At 41.0% G+C, this 22,934-nt stretch overlaps 1 protein-coding gene across 3 annotated transcripts in view; it reads right to left on the reverse strand.

Moving 5' to 3' along the window:
- Nucleotides 1-22,802, reverse strand: part of kcnab2a (potassium voltage-gated channel subfamily A regulatory beta subunit 2a) — a 157,427-nt gene extending 134,625 nt beyond the window's left edge. Inside the window, exons 1-2 of one of the 3 annotated variants that reach the window (XM_060909946.1) lie at nucleotides 21,266-22,802; nucleotides 7,323-7,493 (exon numbers count right to left, since the gene is read on the reverse strand). The gene's annotated coding sequence lies outside the window, so the exon portion shown is untranslated. Of the gene's footprint in view, nucleotides 1-7,322; nucleotides 7,494-11,095; nucleotides 11,115-21,265 lie in introns of those variants that run through there. The other 2 variants (XM_060909944.1, XM_060909948.1) reach the window with 2 other exon arrangements.
- Nucleotides 22,803-22,934: the final 132 nt, after the last annotated feature.

Raw genomic sequence — 22,934 nt, forward strand, 5'->3', positions numbered from 1 at the left:
TCTACACTTTATTCTCGCCGAGTGGCAGTGGGAGGGCGGGACATGACTGAATGGGTGTTTCTGATTTGTCAGCTGTCGTCCTTACACCGCATGGCACGCCCCAAGCGTTTACAACACAGAATTCCAAGTCCTCCGCTCCAAAATCGGCAGCTTCAAAACGATTGATTTTTTTTTTAACCGACAACCAAAAAAAAAAAAAAAATTAACCGGTTGACGTTGATTCGGTCAACCACCGGTCAAACGGTCATCGGTTAACATCCCTACATCTGACCTGCTTGTTTAAGAAATGAGAAGCTACTCACTACATCAGTCAGAGTTAAAAGACTTGCTGCTGAAACATTTATCACTGCAGTAATTATCCAATCAAAGGCTCTTAAATATTTAGTTATTTAAATCCAAACAGCAAAGTTGTGTGTTGTATTTATTATATATTTAAAAAAAAAAAAAAAAAAAAACCTAACAAACTGCTAGCAAAAACCTTTGAAGAGCAGTTTGATGATACATTTATTTGGACGTGAAATAAATGCAACACTAAAAAGCAGGTAGTTTTTGTTAAACTATAAAACCTGTCAAAAATTGGAAACTAGAAATAAAGGAGGATGGGCGGGCGCGGCATGAATAAGGAAATTATATCCCTGATGTCTCAGAAAAGTGTATTATGACATAATTCATCACAATATTAATATCATAATATTGTCCAGCCCTAATGTTGGCATTCATAACTCGCAACAAGGTACAAAACAGATTAGCTATTTTAATCCTTGTCTTGCGTTAGATCACAAGGAACATGTCCAAGATCATGCAACAGCAAGATTTTTAACCAAGAGTGGATGAAATAACATAGGAGCACAAAGATTCCCCCCTCAAGATGCACAACATTTTTCTTCATTTTAAAGGGCTGATGACACGTTTTTGACATCTTTGGCGATGTTTTATAACATAAAAAGTAATTCCCGATGATCCATATATTAATTCACGAAGGCACCCATTTTACAAGTTATGATAAAAAACGCGGCTATTTGGGCAAATTTGACGGGGCTGCAGCACCCAGGCGACGAATGAGGAGGAGGGGCTATATGACGTCAGCGAAAGAATCTTCCTCCTCACTTACCAGTTTGTTGTTGATGCGACCAGTTTATCATTTTTATTATATATATATATATATATATATATATATATATATATATATATATATATATATTAGTGCTGTCAAAAATGTCGCGTTATTAACGCGTTAACTTGACTCAATTTTAACGGCGATAATTTTTTTATCGCGAGATTAACGCTCTGACATGATGTAGGTTTTTCATAAGCTTTTGAAACTGCCAGGAACTTGGAACAGAGACTTTGCTTAGAAAACCAGCAGCTAGACTGTAATGCCACGCCCCACACAGCCAGAGTCCTCTGCCCTCCTCCACAAAGAACCAGCACGGGCAGGGCGCGCTAGTAGAGATGGGATCCGCATCTTTGTGATCCATTCTTTGAAAAGAGCCGTTCAAAAGACTGGCTCATTTGGCTCTTTTTAAATATTTATTCAGTTTTAAGACGGCAGCGTCTAAAGAAGCCAGATCCCTCTGAATTGTAAACTCAATGCTATCCCAGAAATCCTTCCTGTAATATGCAAATTTGGCCACCTCTGATTGGACAGCGCGACGCATCAACAGGCAGAAAGTGTAAAAGTACAAAATGTGTTAAGTGAGCTGAAACAGTAAAGATCAGATTCAATGCAATATTTATCAACGAACAACTTAAACTTAATATAATCGTGTACTTTATATTATAATCAAACATGTCAAGCCTTTCGGTCACTGTCTAACCTATCTCTCTGATTAGAGTTGTAGACTAACTCAAACAGTAGATCATTTCACTCATGGTTCTCTTGCTAGTCCCGCGCCGGTGCTCGGCTTAGGTTTCACTTTGCAGTGGCTGTGTCAAGACGTGTTATGCTTTGCAATAAAAAATAAAAAAAATAAAAAATAAAAAACATTGGTACAAGGCAAGCCCATTCACTTTATGCTGATAAGAGAATTACAATGGTTTTTTGTGTGACAAAAATGTGCGATTAAATTGCGATTAATCGCGAGTTAACTATGACTGTCGCGACATTAATCGCGATTAAATATTTTAATCGCTTGACAGCACTATATATATATATATATATATATATATATATATATATATATATATATATATATATATATATATATATATATATATATATAGTTATTATGCCTTCGCGTTGTGTTTCCGGCTTTTGCTCCAAAACCCACAAGGATGGGGTAAGTTTATTCAAGTTTCCCAGAGATCCCGAGCTGCATGCGAAGTGGGTGAAGCAAGTCAGGCGCACTCATGACAAGTGGGAGCCCTCACCAACATCCGTCCTGCGCTCTGAACTAGGGTTGGGCGGTATTACGGTAAGAAGGTATCCCGAGGTATCCAAAAGTACCAACGGTATCGGTCTCATTACCGTCATTTTAAAAAAATATATAATATCTAAATAAATATGGAGTACATGAGGTCATAATATAAAATAATAAATTGAAGATCATCCCGAATAACTGTGTGATCGTATTTTCACTAATTCTATCAATTTCCTAAAGAAGTTTTCATCGCGTGCAGGGTTGTTTATGTCGTTACCATGGCAACCCTGCGTGACATTTTGGAGTCTGACAGAAAGCTTCGCAAGAGACCGAGACCGGGGGTGTCATGGCTCAGATGGCTAAGGCACCGTACCATAAATCCGGGGACCCGGGTTCGATTCCGACCCGAGGTTATTTCCCGATCCCGTCTCTCTCTCCCCCGCTCATTTCCTGTCTCTCTATACTGTCCTATCTTAAAAAAAAAAAAAAAAAAAAAAAGACTGAGACCGCGGTTGAAAGATGGCAAGTCAAGATAACGAGTTAGTGGCAAAAAAAAAAAAACCAACATCGGCAGTGTGGCAGTATTTTGGTTTCAAACCAAACGAAAAATCTAATATGTCCCCTAAGGCACACCATAGCCTGGGGTACTCCACTTCCACGAGATCTCTCCAATGAGTTGTGTTTTGAGTAGGTTACATGAGTAACAACAAGGTAAAATAATATAACGTATGACATTTGGGATGTGGGTAATAAACGTTTGAAATGTCATCTACTGAAGAAACGGAAGAAAACATCGTAGCGTAAACTGTTAGGTTTCTGGTGGGAATTAGCAATGCGCTTGCTATCTTTGTTGGGTGTGTTAAACCGTATGGATTTAAGTGGAATAATTGTAAGGAGTTATGTGATCAAGACAACGTTTTAAGCAAAGTAAGGCCATTTGATTATTAATTTCCCCGCCATGGCATGACGTGGGCCCATATGATTTTGCCTTGTGCAGCTATCACGCATTTGAATTAGGTTCGCCTCATTTGCGCTGAAGAATATGGTTTATCGCGCAGTCTAAACAGACTTGGGTGTTGGTTGATTCTTTTTTTTTTTAATTTCCCATGCTTGAAAGGGTATGATCCTGCTCATCGTGTACTTTTTTTTGATGGAGTAGGTGAAACAGTGCTGCAAATGGCGTTTCAACGCAGACATGTGTAAACGACAGTTGAATGCTATTTTCAAGATGAAGGAAGAGTTGCGTGATGCTTTGAAATATCTCTTAATCCATTCCTCAATGCACAAAATTCGCTTTGCTGCTTAATCCATACCACAATGCACACAATTCGCTATGCTGCTTTTAAATAGTACATTTGAGGCATAGGCGCACGTTACACAGTAGGCCGAAACAAAATATTTTTTTTCTCGGTAATACCGTATACCCCGGGAAAACACAGACAGTTTAAAGGTATCAAAATTTGGATACCGCCCAACCCTACTCTGAACACTTCGATTTGGATTGTTTTGACACCCTTCCCAGCTTAAAAGAATCTCTTGGGTGTTCAGTTCAGCACAAACGTGTGTTGCTACCATCAGCAGTGCCTACAGTATTCCGGAGGGGGTCTACTAGTAGCTATGCCGGATCCAGCAGTCGCCTGGGACAAGGCGACTCCTCCAAAGACAGTCCAACTGTCAGAACACGTGTTGAGAAACGACATAAGATAAAGGTACGTAGAGCTATAGAGTGCTCCGACATGATGCTAAAAATAGTAACCATGCGGTCTGCGCGGCCATCTTGGAAGTGACTCGCTCCAGAGCGCTCATAGAGTACACATCATAGAGTACACATTCATGATAATCATAAATGTAATCATAAAAGTCGGCGTGATATCAGTCATGTATTTGCTTGTGAAAGCTTGCGGCTTTCATGTAACTGCCGCCTAGCAACGAGAGGCAAAGGGTAAAGAGGGTAGGCTATCATAGATTCTATTCGGAAGAGATCAATACATGATTGCTTAAAAATTAGGTATTTTAACAATTTGCATCCGTTTTGTGATTATCGTGACACTTGTGTGTTCTATAGAACTGTATGTCTTATCAGCACATCGAGGATCTTCCACCGGAGGCTTTAGCAAGTACTCGTAGCAACACTACACTTTACCCTTTGCCATGCGTTGTTAGGGAACGGTAGCAAGTACCCCGATGACCGACTTCAAGAATATGTAGAAAAAATTTAGAAATTATACTTTCCAAAAGTCATTTGAGCTTAGTGTATTGCATTTCCATTTATATTGTAGGTTCTTGCTGATGTTTTTGTGGAGTATGACGCAGCTGCTGAATCAGAAGCTGCAGAGTTTGTATGTACTAGTTGTGAACATTCACATTATTATCAATCTCATTTATTTAAAATCAGATAAAATCATGCCATCATGATCACTGCTTAAAGTACCAGTATTTGGTTGTTCTTTTGTTCAGAGGAAGAGCTAGCACTAGAGAGTTCACCGGCGTTTTCATGCACCATTTCCATTGAGTAGAACAGCCAGTGAACCGCAGCGTGTTCTTCCGCTGACGACACAGCATGGCCGCGAGCCACGGACCCAGTTTTCTTGCACTGTGCAATTAAAAGTTGGATATTCGCGTAACAACAGCTTCTTTTCACGTAATTATAACAGAAATCTAACGTTTGCCATGTTGTATAGTTTAAGAAATTGCATAGAGTCATGTTCGTGTCATCAGCCCTTTAAATTCCCCCCAAAAAACTCAAAACATCAGCATCACACCACACACACTTCCTGTTTGCAGTTGTGAATATAAACATGTTCACCATTGACCTTGTCAAAAATAACACAGGACATGCGTCACCTGTCAAAGTAGTTCTGCTGTCTTTGTGTGACTGAACTACTGCTAAAGCTGAAATTAAAACAACTTTCAAAGCAGACATCTTCTCCAAGATGTTACTTTTTTACATGACAGGGAAAACATGAAAAGGTTTGTATTATAGTGATCTAGCAGACATACAATTAAAATAAATAAACCAAAAGGTGCATTAGGAGGAGATCTATTTATTCCTTAGTTGTTCAAATACCCTGCAATACATACAGGACATGATTTATTTAAAAAAAAAAAAAAACCACACAACACACACACACACACACAATAGCTTGAACTGTGGACTTCAACAATAAGTTTCACATCCATCGATATTCCACTGTTTGAAAAATGGCAACACAGATCCTAAGCCACACATCAGATTGGCACGTGAAATTGAAGTTATTTTGTCAAAGTAGTTATATTTAAAATTCTTTTGATCAATCCATTCTGGTTTTCGTATGGTTGTTCTGTTGAAACAGACCAGAACCGGCCTCGGCTATCTCGCGGGCAGGCCACCACGCAGTAAAGGAACCATCATGCGTATTCTACTCAAAACTTCCATGTATGGCACACAGATGAAGAGGAGAAAAGGGGGGGGGGGATGTATTTCACAAAGAATGAACTTGCTGAGGTTTTGCTGCACAGAAAGCCAGCAGAGTAGCAGTCATGTGCTTCGAAAACAGTCCAGAAGGCTGGCGGAAATATGCAAAATAGCATTCTATTAATTTATTAAATGAATCAAAATCGCGACTTGAACTGAATCATGACCAGAGTGTGTTGTTACACCCGTAATTAAAAAAGTATAAAAATGTTCCACCTTGAACAAGATAAGAATCTAAACAAGCGGTTTCAAATTCATTTGTGATAAAAATTCTACAATTCTTTCAGGTTTGATAAAAGCAAAGCACATTTCATTGAACGTTCATGTGACTAACACTCTGTCAACAAAAATGTCATGATTCATCAAAAAAAAAAAAACCTGGATGTTTTGTGATCAATCAGAATCCTGACAGAAATGTTTGTGCACCCACATCGGAGACCCTCAAGGACCGAGTCTGGCACTGCCGATTTAGAAAAGATGCCATTTCATTAAACATCACCCGCTCTGCGGAGGCTGGACCGTTCCAGAAGCTGGCATCACTTCCTCATTCCACCAATTCCCTCCATCCTACAATGGGACAAACTCCTGCGTGCGTAAGGCTTTTAAGTCTTTAATCTTTAACGCCTTATAAAATATCAGCTGAATAACCATCAGTCACCTTTCCCTGACCTTGAATATAAACAATTACTGATTACAATATCAAATGATACACCATGTCACATCACATCACATCACGATGTCCACTTCTAATTTCGGGATCCAGATAAAAGATTCAATTAAAACAAACAAGTTACATTCGCTGCTCTGTTCTGAGGATTTCTTCCTGTTCATTTTGAATAATTCTGGAAAATTAAACCTGCTTCAGTTGAATCTCTCAAGGTGAAATGGAGTCTGCTTAGAATCATTATTAAACATTATATATATAAAAATGCTGCATGGTTACAAAAACAATGCGGCCCTCATATTTTATTCATACTGTATTTCGGAGAAAGCCTACCTGAGGAAACGCAGGCACCTGATTCTCTCTGGCTCGGCTTTACAACTTACTGCACCAAAACCCTCGACCTGCGCGCGCCTACCCTCCCTTCCCTTCCCTGAGCCTTGGCCCTGCGCCCACATGCTGAGCAAACCTGTTCACACGCATCGCAAAGCAGGCAGCGACTTCAAGCAACCATGAAGCAAATCCCGCCCTCTAACGAATAACGCCGTCGCTGTTGTGTAAAACGCATGTGCACTGCGGTGCTCAGGGAGACGCCAATCGAATGTCAGAGTTTCATGCAACTGGTTTCTGAATCCTGTCATGTCTTGAATAGATGTGAGAGCAGGACGTGCTACCAAAAAATAAAAAAATAAAAAAAAATAAACCTGGTGCAATACGGTATGCAGATATGCAGACGCAGTGGCGCGAGAGCGACAGAACCTGCACACATGCACATACACAAAAGCATTGCATGAGGAAGATGATGAGGAGGGAATGACAGATCTAACGATGGTGCTTGAGAACCCACCTCTGTCCTCTGCCGACGACTGACGATGGAGGAGAGTGGCCCGGGTGCAGCCAGATTTCCGCTCGTTTGATTTGCGGGAGAAAGAAAGCCGGCGAAGGAGAGGCAGCGGGGCAGAACGAGACGGTGGCGGGGAGTGGGATCGGTCTTTCTGTGCCTAGACGCGCTGCTCTCCTGTCAGCGTGAGAGAGAGAGAGAGAGAGAGAGAGAGAGAGAGTGTAAGGTAAGGGGGGGGGTGGGGAGGGAGAGCGCGCGAGCAAGGGAAAGATGAGAATGCAGAAAGCGAACAGAGAGAGAGACTGCACCAAGCCAAGAGAGACAGTGTGTGTGAGCGAGATAGAACAGAGCAGGGAGTGGATACATTAAAGGCAACACTCCCTCCTTTCACATCCCTCTCCCTCACACACACACACCTCTCTTGGCACACTTAGAGGAAGAGTCAGCATATGGACAGTCAGTGTAAGACATTGGGGGGGGGCACAAATTTTTTTTTTTAACACATGCTGAATTAGCAGCATCGGTTTTCATTTCCTTGTCACAATATCCAAAACCACTTGGTTGGCAAAACATGCATTATAAACTACTACTACTAATAATAATAATAAAAAATGTCTTCCTAGCAAATTAGGAATGACTTGGCATTTTACCAGAAACTGATAAAATAAAGACCTACATGAATAACTTCTGCATGATTATCAATGAGAAATGACACGAGATGGGTCATGTCTTGTTTGTCTCTGCTCAGAAAAGTTATTCATCAGAACGGCTTTTATCTTGTTGGCAAGATTGGGAATCCAAACTGAACAACTGCTTCATTGCACTTTTCCATTTCGGTGCTCAGGTTTCCAAACCACCCCACCGAGACTGATGCAGCGGCGCTTTAGTGTCTTAACCTGTCTGGCTCTCTCACCTCCACATCTGTGCACACTCTGCTCAAACTGCTCAGCTTCCAAAGTTTCAACTTTCCCACCAACACCTCCACTGCCACAGAGTCTTGAGCATGTTATACTGTATAGCTGAACTGCATTCTGGGACTTTGAGTCCAGCTTTTGTGCCAAGGCCTCTACTACATCCACGCTGAAAATTTTCATCCAGGAGCCACAAGCAAAACCTGACCCTTATCCGTTGTTTGAGATTGCTAAAAACGTAAATGCACTAGCAATAACAACCCCCCATTGACATCAGTGTGACACATAATTGCTGACTCTGCACAGAAATAAAACAAATAAATACAGCAGTGACCAGCAGAGTAACACCAGAGAGGCTAAACATCTCAAACATTTCAATATAAACATTTCCGAGTGGACTCTTCCTTTGAGTCACTACAATCTGAAGGCCGCCGTGCCCGAGAGAACACCAGGACTTTGATTAAACTTTGGCTCCCCCCCCCCCAGAAAGGGAGCACAGAATTAGACTGGATTAGAATTACTAACCCACTTCGATAAGTGTTATTTGTGTAATTTAATTAGGAATGGTTGGCTTGCTACAGACTGCTAATGTTGTAATTATTAGGTGCACACCAAGCTTTCTTTGAACGCCTGAGAGCGAGATGCTTACGGACGCCGTTTGCGTTCCTACACATGGCCGGGACGATCGTACTGGCTTGCCCTCCACAATTCTGCAGAGTCATTCGATTCAAAATTCATGAAGTCAACACTGCAGCACTCAGAACTACTGGTGCTGATGGCAGGTTGTTCCTTCTCTCTGCTCAGGCTGTAACGTTAGTCTCGCTTTCCCACACAGCTCGCATTATTACACTGATCCAGTGCAGAGACTTAGGGACTGCAGTAGCTCCGGTGCTGGTCTGCGCATCATCTCTAGTCTGGCTCGGTTCCAGCACCATCACGGTCAGAATTCAGCCTGCAGCTTAAGCACGTCCTTGCAGTGAGCTGTTTGTATAAAACTTCATGTTACATCACTCCCTCAGCCTATACGCTACACCACTCCTGGCGATGCGGTCGGCCCAATTAGAACGCCATGAATTCACAGAGACTTCCCATAACTCACAGATTTTAATCCACCAGGGTCCAGCAACGTTTAGATTCTTTTAGTTCCTTCACCTCACAATTTCATCTTGCTGATTTCATATCACTGGAGCACAAACTGAAGTTAAACGCTAAATAAAGAGCAACTCTGCAAGTTTGCATGATTCTTAAATAATTCACCAAATCTTTGTGCAAACTAATAATGAATAAAAATAGTAGTTAGTAGTCTGTCCAACAGCCATTTTACTTATTTGCTAACATGATAAAGTAATTAAATTATATTTTAAAGCACATTTGAAACAAAAGTTGTCCAAAGTGCTGTACACAGGAAAGGATATTTAAAAAAAAAAAAAAAAGAAGATAGAAAGACTATTCCCACATCTACAGCTGGATGATATGACGATACAATATCAAGATAAACTGTCATGGTATGCTTTTGTTAGACATTGAGGATACCGTGAAATATTTTTTTTTTTGTAAACCTTTTACTTTTTAAAATAAGTTTTATTAAAAACAGATTGGAGGCAGCTGAATTGTTGATTTATTCACATGAAAATTACATTTTTATAAATCTGATTCAGTGTTAGATATTCTATTTTTTAGAAAAAATATAAAATGTGTTTTTTTGTAGTCATTATATGGACAACATGGTAAATTATTTCACAATGCGTTTTTATGAGAGTTTTTAAATACATTTTAAAAACTAACACATGGAAACAGCTGCTGTTAAAGAGGAAAGAATCAACACCTTCTGACCAATCAGAATCCAGAATTCGTTGTGGTATAAATCATAACTAAATGAGAGTGAGTGATTAAAAACTCCCATGGAGCTCTGCAGCAGTACAAACGTTTAAGAGGTCGCTGCGCCACTGGCAGATTGAGAGTTTAAATCCCAACAATGCGACAGTCACGAGAGTGCAATTATCCCCATGTTCTGGGTGTGAAGGGCACTGCGTTTCCCCCAGCCTCGCTCTGTAGCCAATCACGTGATCTGTGACACAAAAGGCTAGTCAATGCTCCGTCATGGTAGACGTAAAGGCTCTGATAGCAGTGGGAACTGGAAAGGGTTAATAACAAATGTAGAAGCCAGTTTATAAAAAGACATATGACTTTGCATACATGTACAGAAGATCCGAACCATCTTGCACACATCTAGAGGATTAAAAGTGACATTTGCTAGACAGCACATCAGAACCAAGACAGCCCTTAGGCAGGTTTCCAAATCTAACACTAAAATTTTCACAATTTAATGCACCATGATGTTAAACACACTGACGAGCTCTTTAAAACTTTTTGCAGTCATTGTGACTGTTTTCATGATCTTCATATCAAATCAAATTCTGATCATGCATTCAAACATATTTACTAATCTAGAAAATCCAGGTTAATATCTGAAGATGAGCATAAGCAGTTCTCCAAATGATCACAGGATATGCATGGCAGCCACCTTGTGTATGCTTCCACATAGCTAAAAACAAGTACAACCAAGTCTTAACATGTCACCAGGAACCAGAACTACACATACAATGCATGCATGCACGAAAACTTACTCAGAATTTAAAAAAAAAAAAACCCTGAACAAAAATAAAGTAACTCTGGATTCTAGCTAGGTAGTTAACCAAAAACTTACTTTCATTACATCAACATATGAAAGCAAGAAAGCCAACAAACTGACTAAATCCAATTAATTAGCATAAGTTTTGCCTCGTGCTTTTGTCCTTACATCCCCCCCCCCCGACACACAGAAATTAACACTTCATGATCTTGCGTTAATTGCTTAAATTTACTTACAATTTCTATTAACACCACAAGGAGGTACCCTGGGACTACCTGATACATTTTCCTTTTCTGCACATCTATGATAAAAGTTATGGCACCTCCTAGTGGCTTGGGAGTCCCCAAAAAACTGCTTATTGCAAGAAACAGCCCTGGGCAGTTCAGTCTCTCCACCTACATTTATCCATCCTACAATAAAGTTAGCAGTAAATGTGATCTGTGGTGTCATTTTTAGTAAAACTTTACATTTGGAAACTGACGCCGTCTATTCTGAAGTCCCTCTGCGAGCAGCAGGTTGAAAATGACTGATCTATATAAAGCCCTGACGTTATTAACCTTATTAATAACTGTGCCACTGGGACAAACTACTGTTCCTGAGAGCTGTTAACGCCTTGCACTTATTCACAATGTTCAATTACTATAAATCCTCATGTTTCAGAGATTTTACACCCTACTGTTACACTACATCAGCGTGATTTCTGAAATTAGAAAAGAAAGCGTTGATTTATTACTGTCAAGTGGTTAGAATATATTAGCTGTTTGTGTTCTGCCAATAATAGACAATGTGTTTCTTTATTCTGTTAGTACAGCATTAAAGACCACTCACGCCGGACAATTTATCGATTCGGCACTAGAGCATGAGCAGTCCTTCTGGACATTACAAAATGTTACCAACAGCTTTGTTTTTGGGAATGTGAACAACTACTTATGGAAGACAAGTGTAATGAATAAATAATGGCAACAGAATCATGTTGTTCCTATATTTTGTATTCCAATGTAGCCTCGGGCGGCACGGTGGTGTAGTGGTTAGCGCTGTCGCCTCACAGCAAGAAGGTCCTGGGTTCGAGCCCCGGGGCCGGCGAGGGCCTTTCTGTGCGGAGTTTGCATGTTCTCCCCGTGTCCGCGTGGGTTTCCTCCGGGTGCTCCGGTTTCCCCCACAGTCCAAAGACATGCAGGTTAGGTTAACTGGTGACTCTAAATTGAGCGTAGGTGTGAATGTGAGTCTGAATGGTTGTCTGTGTCTATGTGTCAGCCCTGTGATGACCTGGCGACTTGTCCAGGGTGTACCCCGCCTTTCGCCCATAGTCAGCTGGGATAGGCTCCAGCTTGCCTGCGACCCTGTAGAAGGATAAAGCGGCTAGAGATAATGAGATGAGATGTAGCCTCATGGGGTTTCATGAAGGCTTTATGAGAATGGTTTCAAATAAATAAACAAATAGCAACATCATGACTGAGTGATACTGCATTTATACAGCAGTTTTATAAATCAAGAAAATTAATATTGAGTAACTGACACTGCTGACACAACATGGGCAAATATTTTGCTTAGTTTCATTGTCCGGATGAAAATACTTCCCAAAAGAGCCACGACTGGATAGAGCGATGCATGTTGCCGTGCCAACGCACTGACTCACTGACAGCCCATAGTAAGTGTAGTAACAGTTTTAGTTTAATGAACAGTGAAATGTCCCAGTGCTGTTTTACTCAATACCAGCACTCTTGGAACGCTGCTTGTCCGATCAAATTAGTGGACCAGAACTATGTTGCGTCATAAGAAATGACCTAGAAATGCACCTCAAATAGTTTAATTACAGTTAAACACTACAAGAAGTCCACCTGAACAGCTGACCGTGGTATTTTCAACACACACGTTATACTCTCCAAGCATAATTACATTACACCAATATGAGGTTCGTCCCCAAACTGTTGTCACCAAGCACACAATTGTCTAGTATACCTTTGTATACCATAGAATTACAATTTCCCTTCAATGCAACCAAGAGGCCCAAATCTGTTCTAGCAGGACAATGCTCACAAAGCGAGCTCCATGAAGACACAGTGTGTTAAGACTGGAATGAAGAACTTGAGTGTCCTGCACAGAGCCCTGACTGAACTCAACCCCACCAAACACCTTTGGGATGAACTGGAACTCTGACACCACTGAATGAACACTGAATGGGGGAAGCCATGACCTAAAAGTTAGAGAAGCAGCTTTGAGACCAAAAGGTGGCCGGTTTGATTCCCTAGACCAGGAGGAATGGCTGAAGTGCTGTTGAGTAAGGCATCTAACCCCCAACTGCTCCTCAGACTGATCTGGGTGTGTTGTATATCACTCTGGATAAGAGTGTCTGCTAAATGCCTGTTATGTAATGTAATGAACAAAATTCCCCACAGCCACACCCCAGAATCTAGTGGAAAGCCTCCCCAGAAAGAGGAATAACTCCATATTCATGTCCATGGTTTTGTAATGAGCACATAAGGGTGCGCTAGTGTATCAGGTGTCCACATACATTTGGCTCATAACTTTGGATCAATGCCAAAATGTAATCAGCTCATCTGATGGTAGCAGAGAAGATGGATAAGTCCAGACCTACATTCAGCCACTTATTTTTTTTAGCTCTAGCATTATTAAGAATTTCCCAATAATAGACAAAGACAAAAAAAAAAACATTTCAGGGATCTGACCTTGCTATGACCCTGACATAATTACTTTTGGATTAATTACAAAATCTAATCAGTTGAATTATCATTAAAATGATGATTCCAGAAACTTCCTACCAACATCTGCACTCTAGTTACATGGTTTGTGGAGCAAGCTGGAGGAAGCGGAAGCAACAAAATTGTTATAATTGGTTTAAAATAAAGTAATTTAAAGTCTCAAGCCTTCGTAGTGTGTCTGGTTGAGATGCATAATTGGAAGATTTAGCCGATGTGACGCCTAGGATGCGCTATTTTCAGCACTGAAGTTTTGGCAGAGATGAGTGACCATGAGGTAATATAAACCCTTGAACGCACTTGGTCATAGTATGCATAAAAATACACACACACACACGAAAAAATAAAAACGACTCCATATTATCAACAATAGTCAGCGTGCAGATCTTCATCAGGTTGTTACACACTCTGAATAAAGAGAAAAGATGTTCTACATATCTCTTAAAAAGCAGATACAAAAAGTTTGGCCTACAAAAACATTTTAAACGTTGTAACGAGGCCAAACATTTGTAGTCATCAGCAATGACCGAATTATACTTCTGCAGACACGGCTTTGTGCAACACGGCTACAGATATGAGCAGTGTTGTCTCTAAAGTAGCCTCGATTTTCTGCTGCTGAAAACACGTCTTGGTGTACAAGCTGACCGCATGCAAACTATGACTATCATGAGATCAAAGATAACCGTGAAGAAAAGACCACCTACAGCAAAAAAGTTGATGTTAAACGTAGTTACGGATAACTAACATGCTGTAAAACCACAGCTAAAGGAAACAGAAAGCAGAGGAAAAATTAATGAGTCAGTGAGAAATCATGATGCATCACGTGACCGTGAACTAGTCTTCCTGTTTGACTCTGCACACATGCATGAAGTGAGCAGCTTTGCATAAGTGTGAAACCAACCACCATTTCAGCATTTGTGCACAACATTAATGCATTTCTCTGAAAAGGAACTGGGCAAAGAGAGCTATATATAGCCACAAATTATTAGACTGTAATCGTGCTACAAGACACAGGATCCTGCTCCTTGACATTTTAGTGTTTTCATCTTCTCTAACTCACCCGATTAACTAGTTAACTGCTCTTCCTGAGGAAGAAGGGGGTGTGTTTAACTACTTATTGTACATGGAACATTACCTGGTTTTTACTTAATTAAATTTTTTTTTTGAATGACTCCTCCATCCTGCCTTCTTGTTTTCTACTTGCTCTTAAAGTCACAGTAGGGACATGCGATATGACAGAAATATCATAACGATACTCATTTGTATTAGATGCACGATATACATAATGATAGAAAGGTTTGTGAACAAGTCGTCTGAAAAAAAGGAATGAAACTGTAAATAAAACAAATTGAGTATTCTTTAAAAAAAAAAAACATAAAAGACAACACTTTATATTTCTTTTTAGCGCTGTATTTTTAGAGTGTTTTATTGGGAAATATGCCACTCGTGTTTTTCCATACGAGCTACATCCGGGACATGGAGAACCAAAACTGTGACAATTAAAAAATATTGGCTGGCTTTTTTTCGTGGTACATCAAATATATTCCATGCAGCTAGTATGATACTGAACAAGTCGAAGATGAGTAACTGAATGGAATATATCTGATATACCACAAAAAAAAGCCAATATTATCCTCCTCCTCCATATACATTCCTTTCGGGTGTTCAACGAGTCTTTCTCTTTTAAAATCTCCTGCATTTAATGAAGCAAACCTGGCAACCATGTTTGTTTACAAATTGTCACGGTCACTCACTAGCGTGGAAGTTTTACATCTCTGATGTGCGACATGTCTTGAAAACCATATTCTACATTCATTCTCCATTGGGTAGAGTGCCGTAATTCACGTAGGATAAGAGATATGCTAAAAATAGTGCATGCTATCAAACCAAACGAATGAAACCCGCAAGAAGGGAATAGAATATGTTTTTATTCCATCAAAAAAGTGTCCTGAATGGATAATTCCTGATATTTCACTCCGATGACGTCACTCCCAGTGTTTCCCGCTGACTAGATGCATGTTGTCAAAATGGCGAACCGACTCAAAGTTAAAGTTCTTTTCATTAACTTGCCCACCTTTTTTTTGTAAATGTGTCCATATAACATAAGAGAATTACACTGTGACGTGCAGATATAATGTTTATCTTCTCGTGTTGAAAATATTTCACTCGCTCCTGAATATATACACATTCACCACTCAAAGATAAACTTCATATCTTAGTGCAACCATATAAAATCCCCCAATTTTACAGCTCACAATTCTGCCAATATCTCCAAAAAGTGTACTGCCATAACTTATCACGATATCAATGTTGTAAGCATCGTATTGCCTAAGCTGTAACTCCCAGGTCAGAGTTCACCAACCAAATCCCCTCGTGTCCTTTCCCTTTCAGTGAACTGGCTTGAATTAAACACTCTCAGGTGATTCAACTTGCCAAAAACCTTAACTACTACAGCTAAAGCCACAGACAGACATATAGATTGCTTTATAAATTAATAATAACTCCTCCCTGGAGCCCATCTGCTGCTATGCAGGACTGGTTAGGAACCCCACCAGGACCACCGCTGTCCTCAGGTTATTTATGTGGTGGATCATGAAGCAGCAGTGGTAGTTTGTGGTACCACTGTTTTTGTTTTTTTTAAACCAGTGTACACTGATAAACACTCAACACCAGCTGGGAATGATCCAGCACCCAAACAGCTGTACAGCAGTGGTCCTGTGGTGGTCCATGGATGGATGAGGAGTTCCTGTCAAGGTTTCTTCTTTAGGAGTTTTTCCTTCATCACTGTCCTCTCCAGCTCGTTCATTAGGGACCTAAAGGTACATCCTGAACTACACAAATTTAAAGTGCATATCATGGGTAAATTCAGGAGCAAGATCAATGTAACTCTCCTATTTTATAGTAAACTTTGGTCAAATATCTGTCACATTTTGCGCAATTTTTTTTACCTTGCGCAATATCACAAAAATTCAGTTGAAATCAAGCCATTTGAGGTGAATTTGTCCGCCTCTGAAAAAAACTGGCATTTGGATTTCCTGGTAAACATTGATTTTCGTGACGTCATGTGCAGGACGCCTCCTTCTGAATCCTACGTCAGCGCTCGTTTGTTTATGAGAAAACGACCTGGTGGTTTTCTGCAAATTTCTTCAACACTATCACGTAATTATTAAAATAGTTAACAGATGTATCGTAGGAGGGTGTAGCAACACCAATCATGATGGGATTAGTACTCATCGTTTTCCAAAAGACCAAACAATGAGAGAGAAATGGGAGCGCTTCGTGCGAGGCACCCGGAAGCCGAGGACCAAAGCAGAGCCGAGAAAAAGACCAAGAAAATCGGCAATTCACAAGTTGACTGTTCCCAGGGTAAGAAATAAGAGAGACTATACTCTAAATTAGGTGTTCCTGTGTGTGTGGTACACGGATAATGTTATTTATTGACGCACACAAAAGTAAACACGAACGCGCTGGGCAATAATACACTTACTTCACATGTATCAAGGGATATGCGTGTCAGGGCTTGAGATCTTGGGACCTGTCAAACACATTACATACAACCCTGCTTAGCTGATTCCATGTGTGTAGCTCAGTGGTTTTCAAAGTGGGGGCCGCCAGGGGGGCCTCAGAAAGTTGGAGGGACGATGACAAAAAAATTGCGAAAAAAATATATACTTTTTAAAAATAATTATTAAATATATTGTAATTAGTTTTTTAATCATCATTATAAAATATAATTATTAATAATAATACATCATATCGAAACGTTGTTTGCCATGCTCATCTCTCCGATTGCCTATGACGTTGCGGTTTGCGCCATTTATCAAGCTACTTTGCTCCTCAAGCTAGCGTATTGCTAGCGCAAAATGGACAGGTTTTTGAAGAAGAGACCAAAGGAACAAACCAACAGCCCTGCTGTGGAGGACACTGCTGCAAAAAAAACTAAGAAGTCCTGGCCAACTAAAATCCGAAAATATGAGGCAGCATACATTAAGTATGGCTTTACAGCCATACAGAAAAATGGCCATGATTGCCTGAAATGTGTCCTCTGTCTGGAGACCCTGTCAAACGAGTGCTTAAAACCTTCGAAACTTCAGCGTCACTTAGTACAAAAACATCCGACAGATGCTGAAAAAACAGTAGATTTCTTCAGACGCAAAGAGCATTTGGTCAGGCAATCTGCTGCATTCACCCAGCAAGCTACTGTCCCCAAGCAGGCCCTGAAGGCATCATTTTTAGCCTCGTACCACATTGCTCGTGCTAAAAACCTCACTCAATTGGAGAAGATTTGATTTTACCAGCCACCAAAGACATTGTCCGAGAATTGCTTGGTGAGGATGCTGCCCCCCAAAAAAAAAAAAAAAATTAAAAAAAATCAATCGATGCCGTCCCACTCTCTGATAACACCGTGAGCTGACGGATTGGTGACATGGCTCAAGACGTATCTGCTCAGCTGTTGGAGCAGGTGAGAGCCAGCGAATACTTCGCACTTCAGCGGGATGAGAGCACAGATTTATCCAATGAGGCCCAACTGCTTGTGTACATCATATTTATTTCACAGGAAAGATTTGTGAGGAAATACTATTTTGTAAAGCACTTGAAAGAAGAACTACTGGGAAAGACATTTTTCAAGTTTTGGACGATTACATCAAGTCTAACGGATTGGACTGGACCCGTTGTGTGGGGGCGTGTTCGGATGGAGCCGCGGCAATGACCGGGAAGATCAGTAGAGTGACCGCTCTCATTAAGCAGAAGGCCCCGCATGTAGTGGCCACACACTGCATGCTCCATCGCGATAGTGTGGTTAAGACCAGACCATATCACAAGTGAAATATGGTCTGGAATCCACCTATTGAATTTCTCGTAGGGGAGGTGTGGTTTACGATTGTCAACGGCCGTTTATTGGACGTTGCGAATGTCTATCATTTGGCGTATACGTAGCCCATGGCCAATCATGGCAGTTGTACCCGGTGACGTAGTTAGAGCGACGAAGAAGAGAAGAGAAAGAGAAGGCAAAACAAAAATAGGAAAACAATGGCACCGAACGATTACTGCCGTTTGTGCAAGACAAAGCTTGATCGAAAGTTTGGTTCATATCGCTCGCCGCCATGTTAAATGTGATCCGTAAACAGTCCCAAATAAACTACAAGCTTCCGTTTGTCGAGTAGTACGCGTCACCGTCTTTCCACCCCTCCCCACTCTCTGATTGGCTCCCTAACTCAGGTGAGCCTTTAGACCATAGTTTCCATGCTGTCTTTTCAGATCGGAACGATTGTGCAAAGCAGCATGGGATTTCCCAGGCTACCATCGCGAGGCACTGTTCGCAAAAAGGATGGATAACGAGTTGAATCAGGTACTACAGGAGGTTATACAGTTTATTGTTCAGTGCAAAAAATATTTGTGTTGAAAACATGTTAGTTAATAATATTCCTATGCTAAACAAATGTAACAATTATTGAATATTGAATAAAAGTAAGAGAAAACATTCTAAAAGTTGATGTTTCTTTACATATTTTGTAACATTGTCTGTGGGTTTGCAAAGGGGGTCCCCGGCCAGAAGCTAATGCTGTTTGGGGGCCTTGGCATGGAAAAGTTTGGGAACCCCTGGTGTAGCTTATGAAATCTTTCTCCTACAGTAGCCAGTACTCTTCTAAATGAAGAAATATATAAATCAGGGCTTTGAACCGGTTCAAGGAACGAAAACCGGGAACTTTTTCCATTTCACATGGAACAGAAACGAAACCAGAAACTTTATTATTTTTTTATGTTCCGGAACAGAAACGCTTATTAAAAATAATGGTAACCAGTTAATACCGGTTTTTATTTCGTTCCTCAAAGTTTCCGTAGCCTACAAATAAAAAAGCCATGAGTGTCTGAGCAAAGAAGAGCCTGAACGTTGCAACCTCCCTATTGGCTGTTTGTAAAAATGTATCAGTTGTTGCCCTTCCCACGGGAATCATCGCGGGCTCGAGAGACGAGACCTGACGAGTTAGTTCGTTGGTAGCAGAACAAAATGTCTGGACACAAATCGGGTTTTCAGAAAAGGAAAGAAAATAAACGGAGGGTTGAAAATACAAAAAAGGAGGCAGAAAATGCAAAACGAGTTTTAAGGTAGGACAAATGGTTACTTTTTAAGGCAGCCCACCGTGGCTGCAGGCTTTCAGTTGTCATTGAATGGTTACTTTTCTGAGGCAGCCCGCCGTGGCTGCCTGCAAGCTAATTTATTATAGCCCATTTAGTTAAAATAGTTGATATAAAATATGTTTATAGTTATGTGATGGTTGTCCTGATTTAGACTGGTGTTTTGTTTTTTTTTGGGTGGGGGGGTGGTTGCGTGATGTTGCACCCGGGTCCAGATTAGGGCAGAACCGGCCCTGGCTACATTTCAGGTGTAGTTTGTTTTATGAATGTATGTACTTGTATAGATGTGTACTTGGTCTTCCAATATGGCGCCTAACAAAATCTCGTGGCGCGGTGACGTCATGCGGTAGCCCTCCATAGGGCCTGACTAGCCTTTGGTAACACACTAAACGAATTATCTTTCATTTTTGGCACTTTTTCTGTTTGTGTAGATGGGAAGACATACTGAGAATCCAAATAGCCAACATTTGAAATAATTGTTTTGAATTATTTCTTGTCTTATTTAATGAAGGTTGTAATAGAATTAGCCTACATTTGGCTTAAGCTGGATGAGACCGAGACATAATTTTATAGCCATTTGTTAAACAGCTGACAGGGAACGTAATTAATCGTTCCGGGAACAAAATTTTTTTGTTCTAACTGGTTCGGGAACGTCTATTTAATGGTGGAACCCAAAACCGGAAACGTTAAAATTCCGTTTCTGTTCGGAACGAACCAATAGGAAAAAAATTCTGGTTCAAAGCCCTGATATAAATACATAAAAGTAATTAGAAAAAAATATATGATTAATGTAACAATAGATAGATGAGCATTGATACATGAATCCATGGGTTTAGCAGCTCAGGTGACAATCCCATATTTCAATGCAAACTCGCTCGCTGCTAAACTTGGTCTACACAGACTGTGCACTGAAACCCTGCAAGCTCGCGCAGCCTGCTGGCACTTCCGCACGTGACGTCACGAATCTGGCTCCAGACTCCCTCGGGATTTTTCCAGAAGCGTTTAATTATTTTATTTTTTTCTGCTGTAGACAGATGGCCTTGTGCAAAATTACCCTTCTGGATGAGTGTGTAAAGGGACATACTTTCATATTTAAAAAAACCATGAAATTGGTCCAGAATATGCACTTTAAAAATAACTTTTACACTTACAGTGTATGTGGAAGGTGGGTGTTCCTAATAAACTGGCACATCAATCTGTCCAGATAAATAACGACACGCAGACATGAACACACATCAATTTGTTCACAAAATGTTCTTTAAATAAATATAATGACTTGTTTTCAGCTAATGAAGACTCACCTCTCTCTCATCACTGAAAAGCCGTCACACCAAAATCTACCACATTAACCAGCTAGCCAAGTAGCTAACTCGCGCGAGCTCAATTTCTACCACGGCGAACTCAAGCGTTCATCCAGTAAACGTTATTTATTTTGTCATTTGGTTTGGTGTTCCTTGTTAAAACCTTAACTTACAACACGAATGGTCGTGATTTGATATTTTAACAACAAAAATCCGCAATTAGTTGAAGACTTTAAAGACGTAAACTTACCTCAGGGAGAAATAACGGCCACAGCGCGTGCCAGCGAGAAGAAAGCCTGCAGATTTGAAACCGCCAGGCATCCAGCAGCGTTCCTCAGCACCGCGCGCGCTACAGAAAGAACACGCGCTGAGTTCATGCGGAGGACGTCTCATTGGCACGTTGAAAACACGTGATAACAACACAAAGTTAACCGACGTGTCCCATTGGTAGCTGTGAGTGTCAGTCACTGAACACGTCTCCAATCGTCAACGCACACTCTTCTGCACAAACCCCGCCTACTGAAACGCCAACTCTGTGCTGTGATTGGCGAGAAAATGGCGTTCAATCACTAGAGCTTCATTATGGAGTCTGCTTACTGTAGGATAGAATTAATTTTTTTCCACAAACTCAAAACATTCAACAGACGTCTAAATTAAAAAATTAATTAGTCCCTTATACCTACTGGTGCATATATTTTAAGTCACTACTGTATATTATAATCATCTCATATTGTAAACAATTATTTTATTCATTGTAATTTTGTGTTTTATTTTGTATCGGGGTGCCTGCGAGAACAGCTATGCTGAAGTGCATCCCCACTTACTGAGAGTTATTACTGACTTACTGACAATGCGTATTATGATTGAGAAAACCGTATGGTAACTGTCACGAGCCCATGCAGCCGAACAGGGCGCCACCATCTTGTCAGAACACTTCCAGTGTCCTCACCCTCAGCACAGGCTCCCCTCAGGGCTGTGTCCTGAGCCCTCTGCTGTTCACCCTGATGACACACAGCTGCGTCCCCAGGGCTGCCAGCAACCACATTGTGAAGTTTGCGGACGACACAACGGGGTGGGCCTCATCAGGGACGACAACGACCTGGCCTACAGAGAGGAGGTGGAGCGGCAAAACAACCTGATCCTGAACGTGGACAAAACTAAAGACTTCAGGAAAAACCAACCCAGCCACGCTCCACTTCTCATCAACAACACGGCCGCGGAAGTGGTCAATAGCACCAAGTTCCTGGGGGTGAACATCACAGACAACTTCACCTGGTCTGTGAACACTGCGTCACTGGTCAAGAAGGCACAGCAACGTCTGCACTTCCGGCGTAGGATGAGGAGAGCCCACCTGCCCCCGCCCATCCTCATTACATTCTACAGAAGCACCATAGAGAGCATTCTGACCAGCTGCATATCTGTGCGGTGTGGAGGCTGCAGTGCCTCTGACTGGAAGACTGCGAGGAGAGCGCTGAGGACAGCAGAGAAAATCATTGGGACTTTGCACCAAGGCGTTGGATGTCTCAAGACAGTAACATAATCAGCAACCCCTCACACCCTCACTATGGACTGTTCTCCCCTCTGGAAAGAGGTTCCGCAGCATTCGGTGCAGGACCACCAGGTGCTGTAACAGCTTTTTCCCCCAGGTCACCAGACTGCTGAACTCCAAATCCAAACTCTAAACTTCTATTTATAACTTGAACATTTCCTAATTCCACAGGTCACTTTATAATATTTTTTGCTGCTGCATAATTTAATACACTTCATATTTAATTCTGTGCGGAGTCAAATTGCAACGAAATTTCGTTCAGTGTCCACTTGTTGCATACTGAATGACAGTAAAGGTTGTCCAAGTCTATAAATAAATATCATCGCACAAGATTGCTCACACAATTTTAAAGTGATTTTATTTTAATTCT

This window comes from Neoarius graeffei, chromosome 26, assembly GCF_027579695.1.
Source record: "Neoarius graeffei isolate fNeoGra1 chromosome 26, fNeoGra1.pri, whole genome shotgun sequence".
Classification (NCBI taxonomy): Eukaryota; Metazoa; Chordata; class Actinopteri; order Siluriformes; family Ariidae; genus Neoarius; species Neoarius graeffei.